This window comes from Macaca mulatta, chromosome 7 (genome assembly GCF_049350105.2).
Source record: "Macaca mulatta isolate MMU2019108-1 chromosome 7, T2T-MMU8v2.0, whole genome shotgun sequence".
NCBI classification, from domain to species: domain Eukaryota; kingdom Metazoa; phylum Chordata; class Mammalia; order Primates; family Cercopithecidae; genus Macaca; species Macaca mulatta.
Window position 1 is genome coordinate 130,831,129 of NC_133412.1, and position 12,882 is coordinate 130,844,010.

Genomic DNA, 12,882 nt, shown 5'->3' on the forward strand with positions numbered 1-12,882 from the left:
CTTTTAATTTTTTTATTTTTAATTTTTGTGGGGACATAGTAGGTGTATATATATTTATGGAGTATACGAGATATTTTGCTACAGGCATGCAATGTGTGATAATCATAACATGGAAAATTGGGTATCCATCCCCTCAAGCATTTATCCTTTGTTACAAACAGTCCAATAATACTGTTTTGGTTATTTTAAAATGTACAATTAAATTGTTATTGACTATAGTACTGCTGTTGTGCTATCAAATACTAGGTCTTTCTCACTCTTGTAACTACTTTTTTGTAGTCATTAACCATCCTCCCCTTCCCCCAACACCTACCTCCCAACTACTCTTCCCAGCCTCTGGTAACTACCCTTTATGCTCTATCTCCAAGAATTCAATTGTTTTGATTGTTGGATTACACAAATAAGTGAGAACATGCTATGTTTGTCTTTCTGTGCCTGGCTTATTTCACTTAACATAATGACCTCCAGTTCCATCCATGTTGTTGCAAAGGGCAGTCTCATTCATTTTTATAGCTCAATAGTACTCTATTGTGTATAAATATCACATCTTCTTTATCCATTCATCTGTTGATGGACATGTAGGTTACTTCCAAATCTTAACTATTGTGAATAGTGCTGCAACAAACATGGGAGTGCAGTCATCACTTCAATATACTGATTTCCTTTCTTTTGGGTATTTACCCAGCAGTGGGATTGCTGAATTGTATGGTAGCTCTAATTTTGGTTTTCTGAGGAACCTCCAAACTGATTCTCCATAGTGGTTGTACTAATTTATATTCTCACCAACAGTATATGAGGATTCTCTTTTATCCACATCCTTATCAGCATTTGTTACTGCCTGACTTTTGGATAATAGTCATTTTAACCGGGCTGAGATGACATCTTTTACTTTTGATTTGCATTCCTCTGATGATCAGTAATGTTGAGCACATTTTCATATGCCTGTTTGCCATTTGCATGCCTTGAGAAATATCTGTTCAAATCTTTTGCCCATTTTAAAATTGGATTATTAGATTTTTTCCTATAGAGTTGTTTGAGCTCCTTATATATTCTGGTTATTAATCCCTAGACATAAGTCATTTGCAAATACTTTCTCCCATTTTGTGGGTTGTCTCTTCACTTTGTTGATTGTTTCCTTTGCTGTGCACAAGCTTTTTTTTTTTTTTAATGCTTTAAGTTCTAGGGTACATGTGCACAATGTGCAGGTTTGTTACATATGTATACATGTGCCATGTTGGTGTGCTGTACCCATTAACTCGTCATTTACATCAGGTATATCTCCTAATGCTATCCCTCCCCCATATCCCCTCCCTGCAATAGGCCCCGGTGTGTGATGTTCCCCTTCCTGTGTCCAAGTGATCTCATTGTTCAATTCCCACCTATGAGTGAGAACATGCAGTGTTTGGTTTTCTGTTCTTGCGATAGCTTGCTGAGAATGGTGGTTTCCAGCAGCATCCATGTCCCTACAAAGGACACAAACTCATCCTTTTTCATGGCTGCATAGTATTCCATGGTGTATATGTGCCACATTTTCTTAATCCAGTCTGTCACTGATGGACATTTGGGTTGATTCCAAGTCTTTGCTATTGTGAATAGATAGAAATGATCCCTGAAAGTACAGTCTTGTGCAGAAGCTTTTTAATGTGATGTGATCCCATTTGTCCATTTTTGCTTTCATTGACTGCTCTTGTGGGGTATTCCTCAGGAAACTTTTGCCCAAGAAACTTTTGTCCTGAAGAACTTCCCTAAAATTTTCTGTTTTTTTTTTTTTTTTTTTTTTTTGAGATGAAGTCATGCTCTGTCCCCCAGGCTGGAGTGCAGTGGCGCAATCTCAGCTCACTGCAAGCTCCTCCTCCTGGGTTCATGCCATTCTCCTGCCTCAGCCTCCCAAGTAGCTGGGACTACAGGCGCCCGCCACCACGCCCAGCTAATTTTTTGTATTTTTAGTAGAGATGGGGTTTCACCATGTTAGCTAGGATGGTCTTGATCTCCTGACCTCCTGATTTGCCCGTCTCAGCCTCCCAAAGTGCTGGGATTACAGGTGTGAGCCACCGCACCCGGCCCCCTAAAATTTTCTTGTAGTCATTTCATAGTTTAAGGACTTAGATTTAAGTCTTTAATCCATTTTGATAAGATTTTTGTATAAGGCAAGAGATAGGGGCCAAGTTTCATTCTTAGGCATGTGGATATCTAGTTTTCTCAGCAGTATTGATTGAAAATACTGTCTTTCCCCAGTGTATGTTCTTAGCACTTTTGTCAAAAATGAGTTCACTGTAGATGTGTGACTCTGTTTCTGGGTTCTCTATTCTGCTTCATTGGTTTATGTGTCTGTTTTTATGCTGGTACCATGCTGTTTTGGTTACTATATCTCTGTAGTGTAATTTGAAGTCAGGTAATGGGATTCCTCCAGTTTTGTTATCTTTGGCTATTTTGGGTCCTTTGTGATGCCATATGAATTTTAGGATTGTTTTTCCATTTCTGTGAAGACTGTCCTTGGTATTTGCATAGCGATTGCATTGAATCTGTAGATTGCTTTGGGTAGTATGGACATTTTAACAATATTGATTCTTTCAATCCATGAACATGGAATATCTCCCCATTTTTTGGTGTCCTCTTCAATTTCTTTGACCAGTGTTTTATAGTTTGCATTTTAGAGAACTTTCACTTTTTTGGTTAATTTTTAGGTATTTAATTTTATTTGTGGCTATTCTTCCTGTGATTTTTTTTTTTTTTTTCAGATTGTTCACTGCTGGCATAAAGAAATGCTACTAATTTTTGTATGTTGACTTTTTATCATGCAACTTTACTAAATTTATTGATCAGTTCTAATCTTTTTTTGGTGGAATCTTTATGTTTTTCCAAATATAAGATGTTATCATCTGCAAACAATGATAATTTGACTCCTTTCTAATTTGGACATCCTTTCTTTCTCTTGTCTAATTGCTGTAGCTAGGACTTCCAATACTATGTGGAATAACAGTGGTGACAGTAGGCATCCTTGTTGTGCTCCAGATCTAAGAGGAAAGGCTTTCAGTTTTTCCACATTCTGTAAAATAGTAGCTGTGAGTCCGTCATATATGGTTTTTATTATGTGGTGGTATGTTCCTTCTATACCCAGTTTTTTGAGGATTTTTATTATGAAGATATGTTAAACTTTTTCAAATGCTTTATCAGCAACAGTTGAAATGATCATATGGTTTTTATCCTTCATTCTGTTGATATATCACATTGATTGAGTTGCATATCAAATCAATGATACACAAATATTATTGAACCTTCCTCGCATCCCTGGGATAAATTCCACTTGATCGTGATGAATAATTTTTATAATGTATTGTTGAATTTGGTTTGCTAGTTTGAGAATTTTTGCATCACTATTCATAATATAGGTTGGCCTGCCGTTTTCCTTTTCTAATGTGTCTTTGTCTGGTTTTGGTATCAGGATACTACTCACCTCATAGAGTGAGTTTGGAGTATTCCTTCCTTTTGTATTTTTCAGAACAGTTTGAGTAGGATTAATATTAGTTCTTTCTTAAATATTTGGTAGAACTCAGCAGTGGAGCCATTGGGTTCCAGGCTTTTCTTTACTGGGAGACGTTTTATCAAGGCATTGATCTCATTACTTGTTATTGGTCTGTTCAGGTTTTGGATTTCTTCTTGGGTCAATCTTGGTAGGTTGTATGTATCTAGGAATTTGTCCATTTCTTCTAGACTGTGATGGCTAATACTGAGTGTCAGCTTGACTGGATTGAAGGATGCAAAGTACTGATCTTGGGTGTTTCTGTGAGGGTGTTGCCAAAGGAGATCAGCGTTTGAGTCAGTGGGCTGGGAAAGACAGATCCATCATTAATCTGGATGGGCACCATCTAATCAGCTGCCAGCATGGCTAGAATATAAAGCAGGGAGAAAAGTGTGAAAAGGCTAGACTGGCCTAGCCTCCCAGCCTACATCTTTCTCCCATGCTGGATGCTTCCTGTCCTCAAACATCGGACTTCAAGTTCTTCAGTTTTGGGACTTGGACTGCCTCTTCTTTCTCCTCAACTTGTAGACAGCCTATTGTGCGACCTTGTGATTGTGTGAGTTAATAAACTCCATATATATATATATATATATCTCCTATTAGTTCTGACCCTCTAGAGAACCATGAGTAATACAGATTTTGGTGCCAGGAGTGGCTCCAGAGGAACAGAATATTAAGGATGGAGTTCTTTCACTGGTTTTGGGTTTTCTGGCATTGGTTGCTTAATATGATTAGAACCAAAATGCTAAGGTCTGTACTTCTAATAATATGGAGAACACTGATACTGCTTGGCATGAACTGTTTACAGAGTTATACAAACTAAACGCTTTTGACACTCCTGATTTATCGCTAATGAGAGGCAAGGAGTTTAGTGACTCTATACATAATACCTTTGACCATATGTGGAGAACCAAGGAACATAATGAAGCTGGTTGGTTGCTCCTAAGTTCAGTGGACAAAGTGATGGAAGAAAATGAACTCATGGATTTTAACTCCCAGCTGCAGAAACAGATACTAAGTCTCAAATCTGCTAAGATCACCTGAGTGAGAGTCTTATCTCCTATAGAGAAAGAGCTGAAATTGTGGAAAAACACACACAATCTCTTCTCATGTGAGTGGCAAACCTGCCATGAAAAGTGCATGCACAACGTCACAAGGTGTCTACTGTTAAAGTGAGGAAAATTGGAAAAGAATGGATGAAAAGATTGGAAAAGAATGGGACTCTGAAACTCGGAATGGGGACATGTGGGAGGACCCTGATGAAGCAGGGGACACTGAGTTTGTAAACTCTGATGAACCTTTTTTGCCAGAAGAAACAGCTTCCCCATCCCCAGTAGTGGCAACATCCCCTCCCTGACCCATGCTGCCATCAACCTTTCCGCCTTTGTCTGAGGAGATAAACCCTGTGCCTCCTGAGGCAACAGTGATGGCCTCCCCTGAGGCAGTTGCCAGGCAAGATAATGTTGATTCTCATCAGGAGCCATCCCCAACATTCCTGTTTGCTTCCAGATCTATAACTAAAGTCCCTGTGGGCCTCCAGAGGTGAGGTTGAGAGTGTGACCCATGAGGAGGTACACTACACTCAAAAAGAACTGCTTGAGTTTTCTAATTTACATATGCAGAAAGCTGGAGAGCAGGGATGGGAATAGATATTAAGGACGGTGGAAGGAACACAGAGTTGGATCAGGCTGAATTTATTGATTTGGTCCCACTAAGTAGGGACTCTGCATTTAATGTTGCAGCTCAGGGAGTTAAAAAAAGGTTCTAATCATTTATTTGGTTAGCTGAAATATGGATTAAGAGATGGCCCACTGTGAGTGAGCTGGAAATGACTTATCTTCCTTCCTTGGTTTAATGTAGAGGAAAAGGATCAAAAGGCTTAGGGAGATTAGGATGGTGGAGTGGATTAGTCACTTTAGACCTACTCATCCCAGCTGGGAGGGTCCAGAAGATATACCCTTGACCAATGCCTTGTGAAACAGATTTGTGATGGCAGCACCTGCATCTTTGAAGAGCCTTGTAATTGCTTTTCTCCGTATGTTAGATCTATCGGTGGGAACTGCAGTCACTCAACTACAAAATTCAACTACAGTGGGAGTAATTGGATCCCAAGGTGCCAGGGGCCAAGTGGTGGCACTCAACCATCAAAGGCAAGGTGGGCATAGCTACCATAATGGACAGCAGAGGCAAAGCAGCAATCAGAATAGTCTGACTTCTGCAGAGCTCTGGCATTGCCTAATCAATCACTGTGTTCCTAGAAGTGAAATTGATAGGAAACCTACTGCATTCCTCCTTAATTTGTTTAAGCAAAAAACTTCTAGGTTGAATGGACAAAAGACAAATTTGAATTATGAAAACAGAGAATCATGGACCCTCAATCAATTTCCAGACTTGAGCCAGTTTACAGACCCAGAATACCTTGAATGAAGGGGAAAGCTGGGTTCCCTTGAGGAAGGACCCCACTGTACTTCTGACAATTTATGCTGTTCATCTTTCTCCTGTCCTTCCCCAAAGAGACCTCCAACCTTTTACCAGGGTAACTGTGCAATGGGAAAAAGGAAAATGCAGACATTTCAGGGACTACTGGACACTGGCTCTGAGCTGACATTGATTCCAGGGGACCCAAAACATAACTGTGGTCCTCCAGTTAAAGTAGGGGCTTATGGAGGTCAGGTAATTAATGGAGTTTTAGCTCAGGTTCGAATTACAATGGGTCCAGTGGGTCCCCAGACTCATCCTGTGGTTATTTCCCTAGTGCCAGAATGCACAATTGGCATAGACATACTTAGCAGCTATCAGAACCCCCACATTGGCTCCCTGACTGGTAGGGTAAGGGCCATTATGGTGGGAAAGGCCAAATGCAAACACTTAGAGCTGCCTCTACCTAGAAAAATAGTAAATCAAAAACAATATTGTATCCCTAGAGGGATTGTGGAGATTAGTGCCACCATCAAGGACTTGAAAGATGCAGGGGTGGCGATTTTCACCACATCTCTGTTCATCTCTCCCATTTGGCCTGTACAGAAGACAGATGGATCTTGGAGAATGACAGTGGGTTATCTTAGGCTTAACCAAGTAGTGACTCCAATTGCGGCTGGTGTACCAGATGTGGTTTTCATTGCTTGAGCAAATTAACACATCTCCTGGTATGTGATGTGCAGCCATTGACTTGGTAAATGCCTTTTTCTCCATTCCTGTCCATAAGGCCCACCAGAAGCAATTTGCCTTTGGCTGGCAAGACCAGCAATATACCTTTACTATCCTACTTCAGGGGTGTATCAACTCTCCATCTTTGTGTCATAATCTTATTTGGAGAGACCTTGATTCCTTTTTGCTTCCACAAGATATCACACTGGTCCATTACATTGATGACATTATGCTGATTGAATCCAGTGAGCAAGAAGTAGCAAACACACTGAACTTATTTGTGAGACATTTGCATGCCAGAGGATGGGAAATAAAACCAACTAAACTTCAGGGATCTTTTACCTGAATAAAATTTCTAGGGGTCAAGTGGTGTGGGGCCTGTTGAGATATTCCTTCTAAGGTGAAGGATAAGTTGTTGCATTTGGCCCCTTCTAAAACCAAAAAAGAGGCACAACGCTTAGTGGGCCTATTTGGATTTTGGAGTGTGGGGAAGGGGTAGTGCTGGTGATTCAAGACTGTCTCTTTTGCTCTCCTCAATGCCTCTGTTGGAAATATGAAGTAAAAACAGGTACTGTTATTTCTAATCTGATTTTTGTTTTTTGTGAAAGTGCTTTTTCTGTGTGCAGATAGTTGTTAAAATTTGGTGTTCCAGCAGGGAATAGGAAGTATGTAGGCTTCTATTCCACCATGTTTCTCCACCTTCTCATTTTTTGTCTTTTTGATAGCCATTCTAACTGGGGTGAGATGATACTTCATTGTGGTTTTGATCTGCACTTCCCTGATGATCAGCGATGCTGAACTTTTTTTTCACATACTTCCTGGCCATTTGTAGATCTTCTTTTGAAAAATATTGATGTAGATGTTTATCTCACTGGCTGTCTACTATGATGTCATGATTTTTCTTTGGGTCAATCCTAGTCTAAATATCAAACAAGATAATAGAAAGATTGTAACTGAGGTCACCAATTGTGTAGAAATAAGAAAGGTGACTTTTATTTTGGCTTGTTCTTATGAGGAACTCTTGTGTGAATAATCTAAACTTAATAAAAATATCACTGTCTGAGCTAGGGGCATCCTTGAAAAATGGTAGCAATACAGTGTGCATTATTTTATTTCTCCCTGTTTCATTATTTAGATTCACATGCTTCTGCAGCGACAGGTACCTACATTTATCTCATAAGTCTGTCAAGGAAGCACTGGAGCTGCAAGTATGGGTTCAGTCAACAGATATAAATAAGGGACCAGTTTCCTTTTAAAAGGATTTTAAATTTCAGATCAAAATGTCTATTACATGGTGAAAGATACATGGCTTCTCAGAATGCTCCCTGTGTTAGGGGCAGTGGTGGCAGTTACAGGTGGAGTTGCCAAGGGAGAATATTATATTTAAGTTAAAGTAACAGTAGAAAATACCTCTAATAATCTAATTCTTAGATTCTAGAAAAGAAGACCTTGAAAAAACAAATGGGATCATTTGATAAAAACCTTATCTTATTGAGGAAAGGATAACAACTCAGAGTTTTTGATTTATTCAAAAACCCACAGCAGAGCCCCGATGAGACCCTGAAAACAAGACACACTAAAGGTGGGTTCAGTGTCTCTACTTCCCCAGAATCTTCTTTAATAAGTGGGTACCAAGTTGTGTCCTCATGTTTGAAAATAACAGGCAGCAGGGCTTTACACTAAAGACTACATGATTATGACAAAAACCTGCCATTATTGATCCCCCAACATTATTTTCTAAAATTCTGATCGCTTTTGTGGAATCACCTCTCACCTACTGAGAGGGTTCTTTATGGGATGGTCATCCAGACACCTGCCCTTTCCACTGTGGAAGCTAGAGCAGACTGGAGTTTCTTTTGCCAGAGCCTTTTTCTTTCATTCTACAGTATCCAGTGGCAGACATATGGTTGTTTTCACTGGTTCAAGCAGCAGATTCAGGCAAGATTGTCAGGTGGTCGGTTCCTACTCCTAAGACTTTGTACCTGTCTCTCCTAAGTCTTTTTGGAGCACTGCCTTTAATCTGAGAATCTTCCTACATCTTTGCAATAAATCTCATTTATTTTAAATTAAAGTCAGACTTGATTTCTGCTTCTTACAACCTGAAACCTCTTGGAGGAAAAGAATGCAGAAAGAAGTATGAGGGACAGTGAGATTATAACTTATTCTGAAACTAGATACATTAAAGGTAGTCCTTTAATTAAACATCTCTGCTTGTGAAAAATGCAGATAAAAGCTACAAATCTGCAGATATTTGGGTACAAGCAAGTGATGAAGTTTTGATGTTATGCCAATACTATCATGGGGGTTAATATCATTGAACCAAGAGCTTTTTAGAATAAAGCTTCAATTTCAAGATAAAATTTAAGATGAGTTAGAAAGAAGCAATACACATAGTCTGGCTAAGCCAGGGTTGGGTCAAAATTTAAGAGGGAACAGTAAGATCAATGTGAAAAGTCTCATATTTACATTTTATAGTTTTCTCTAAATTTACTTTAATTCACTGTTAGGTAGTTTGATAATATTAAATTTTTCTGTTTTGAGTTTTATTTTTTGAAAAATAACAGAGTGAACAAAATGGTAAAATGGGGAAGAAAAATCTATCTCAGACTATACTTAGTCTGTACTATGCCCATGACTGAAGCACGATCGTCTTTTCTAATTACAGGTTTTATTTCTTTGAATAAATCCTTTGAAAGACTGAACTTACAAACTAAAGTATAAAAACAAGCATAGTAAAGTTATAATTTGTATGCAAACTAGAAAAAAAATGCATCTTATATGATAGGAAAAGCTTTTTAGTTCCAAAATGCTGTAGGAGTGAAAGTTTGGTTGATGGTAATTAAGACAAGCTAAATGTTCAATCACATTGCTCTATGTGTCAATTTATCATCATAAGATTTATAAATCAATATGTTGAGCCAACAACTCTTTGAAACCAGAAGTTGAGCCCTTCAATTGTAGTAACTGGGCAGATGGCACTACAAATAGAGTTAAAGAGCTTTAGTTGAAGCAACAGGCAGGACCTGCTGTGAGAGATTCTACAAGGAGGGATGAGGAACTCAGACAGAGCTAAACTGAGTTATGGGAATGCAATAAGAAATCTTCTTATTATAGTTGGAAGGAAGATCTATCCACAAAAAGAGTCATCCAGAATATCATACATCAACTGTTCATACAAGCAGATAGAAGCCGACATGAATTTCTAACACTTTGAAACCATTTTCAAAGACTGCATGCAAAATAAAAGACTTGACTTAAAAATTCACACTGCCTTTTGAAAACAAACCATCTGTTGTTTATGTAAAAAGTGCTAAAGTTTTTGAAGAAAAGGATATGAATTGAGCTTCAGAATTAAAGGTGACAGGAAGGGCAGTGATTCATGTATAAATGTGTAAATATGAAAAAAAAAACCAGCCTCCAGATTCCTAGAACATAGATAATTTATCACCAGAAATTGCTAACATGAGGAGCTGTGCTGCTTTGCCTTTGCTACTGTTTAGCTTGGGCACTGGTCCAACTCTCATATTATAGGTTTGTGTAGGCAATGTCAGAAACACTAACTCTTCAGCCTACTGATTTGGAAAGTATGTACTTTGAAAATGCAAGTTTCATATTCAGAAGTCAGGACAGAAATTCGACTATGGATTTTTTTTTCTTTTGTCTCTTGCTGCCTTGTGTAAGAATGGATTTTTAAAGATGCATGTCTGCTACAAGAGAGTCAATTTCCTTAAAAAAAAAAATAGTCCCAGCAAACCAGAAACTGGTCATACTCCTAAAATCAGCTTATATACACAAACTTAAGTAGAAAGATATTTAGTCAACCAATAAATTTAGATATATCCAGAAAAAAACTTCTTTTTCAACCTAGAAGACACAGAGGAAACAAGAGTTATCGTAAAATGTGTAAGTTAATTGGAAAATAAAGGCACCTTACAATTTCGAGAGTGACATGTATTGAAAAGTACTGGTACTTTTTCCACTGATGTATGGACAGCATTAAGAAAAATATTTTATGTTAAAATGCAAAAGCTAAATTTCAAACATTTTAATCTTTTTATTATGGAAAATTTCAAACATATACAAAAGTACAGGGTATAGTGCTTCCAAGTGCCCTTCAACCAGGTTTAGTGATTATCAGTTCATGGCCTAGGCATGTTATAGCCTAGGAATGTGGACAGCAAGCTCAATGTGTTATAAAGGATAATACTTGCCATTTAGTTTCCAAAAGAACGGTTTAGCTTTACTGTATTCCATGGCTACCATCTGTATTTTATTTTTAAATCTAGCTATTTGTAAAATATGAACATGTTTTTGCTATTTTTAGAATGAAAAAGCAGAGACCTTAGTACATTCCATCTATTCAATCACGTCCTCACTCAATTCAAACCCCTTACCCATGATCCCCATATAGTGTAAGGAGAGTCTTTCTGGAAGTAAGAATCACTAAAACTGGGGAGAAAGCTGTCTTACGAAGCAGCAGTTGCCCCATCCCTGGGAACACTGAGATATAGGCTGGAATTAAGCAAACATTTTGCATCATGGTACAGTGGAAAAAGTGTCTGTTTGGAAGACAAACAGTCCAGGTTTGAATCTTGGCTTTCCTACTTGGTAGTTGTGCATTCTTGCTGAGCCTCAACTCTCTTTATGATAGGGTTACTCTTAGGATCCAATAAGTAACATAAAATGTCTAGCAATAGGAGATACTTAATAGGTATCTCTTTCTCTAATCTCCCTTTCCTCCCAAAATAAGTTGCACAAAATGACAGAGAAAGCACACAAAGATATCAAAGCATTTTACCAAATAAAGTCACATACACATATAATTTTCAGTCTCTCATTGTGGAGTAACATATTAAATTGGCAGAGTTTTTCCCATGGCTAGACTTTTCTCCATGCAATCCACATGTAAAAAAGATTGGAGAATATTGTGCATTCTTATCACTATATTAAGCTGGAACTTATCACTATATTAAGCTGGAACAACACAGGGGAAATCACTCCAGGGATTTATAGCAATATATACTGAATCAATGTTTTTCTTTTAGTCATAGTCTATGTCATAGAGAAAATACCACATTTGGAAAAAGAAAAGACTTTTGATAGAAAGGAAGAATACTCTATTAAAAGTAAATGAAAAAAAAAATCCTAAAGCAGATAATATTCTTGATTACTCTTTCTCTCGCTAGCTTAATACCCAGGTCCAGTGTCGTATTTCAAGTTAGTGACTTCCAGGTGACTTCACTGCCTATGAAACCTCAGTATAAAATAAGTCCCCATGTAGCCTTATGCCTGTGATCAGCACTTCTCTAGGGGAATGGCTGGTTCTCTCTGACTTCCAATACACACCCTCAATTTGGAAAATTTTTAACAGCTACATGAAGCATCCTGATTATTCTATATGGAACTAGAGCTGTTATTTTTTTCAGACTCCTTCCTAGCAATTCCTGCCACATGACAAGTACTGACATCTGTAGCATACATAATACAACAGGATGAGGCATTTGAGAGTCTCTCTGAATTTTCCCACCTATGATACATAGGGCATTGGTGACTTAGTTGCAGATTTTGTTTTCTTCTTGAATATTGTGTTTCGCTGTTCCTCTTTCCACAGATGTCCTACAGCGTCAAAGTAAAGCTAATCCTATTTTAAAAGCCTAAATATTAAAAGTTATTTCTTGAGGGCATTTCAGTTAGCCTATGCTGCATAACAAATCAGCCCTAATTTGTTGGCTTTAAACAATGCTTTGTGATATCTCATAATTCTGCAGGTTGGTGGAGCTGTTCCTCTGCTGGTTTTATTTGAGCTCACTCACACAGCTGCATTCAGCTAGACAGTTGGCAGGGGCAGAAGGTTCCAGATGGCCTTCCTGATGTCTAGCAGTTGATGCCAGCCATCGGCTGGGGTGCCTCAGTTCTCCTCTACTTAGCCACTTAGCCTCCAGCATGCTAGACTAGCTTTCCCACATGACTGCCTCAGGGCAGTGCCCGTGTCTAAAGTAGTCTAAAGTAAAAAGTACAATGTCCTTCAAGGTCTCACCCTGGATGATGCATAATGTCATTGCCACTGCTTTCTATTGCTCAAAACAAGTTGAAACTCCATCATCGCCACCCCCTTTTGTTTTATTTAAAGACAGGGCTTCACTCTATCACTCAGGCTGGAGTGCAGTCATGCAATCATAGCTCACTGCAGCCTCAAACTCCTGGGCTCAAGCAAT

General features: G+C 38.5%; 1 protein-coding gene across 1 annotated transcript in view; it reads right to left on the reverse strand.

The window, feature by feature from the left end:
- The window catches only part of SLC35F4 (solute carrier family 35 member F4), a 352,844-nt gene that overhangs the window by 151,213 nt on the left and 188,749 nt on the right, over nucleotides 1-12,882 (reverse strand). The window lies entirely within an intron of this gene.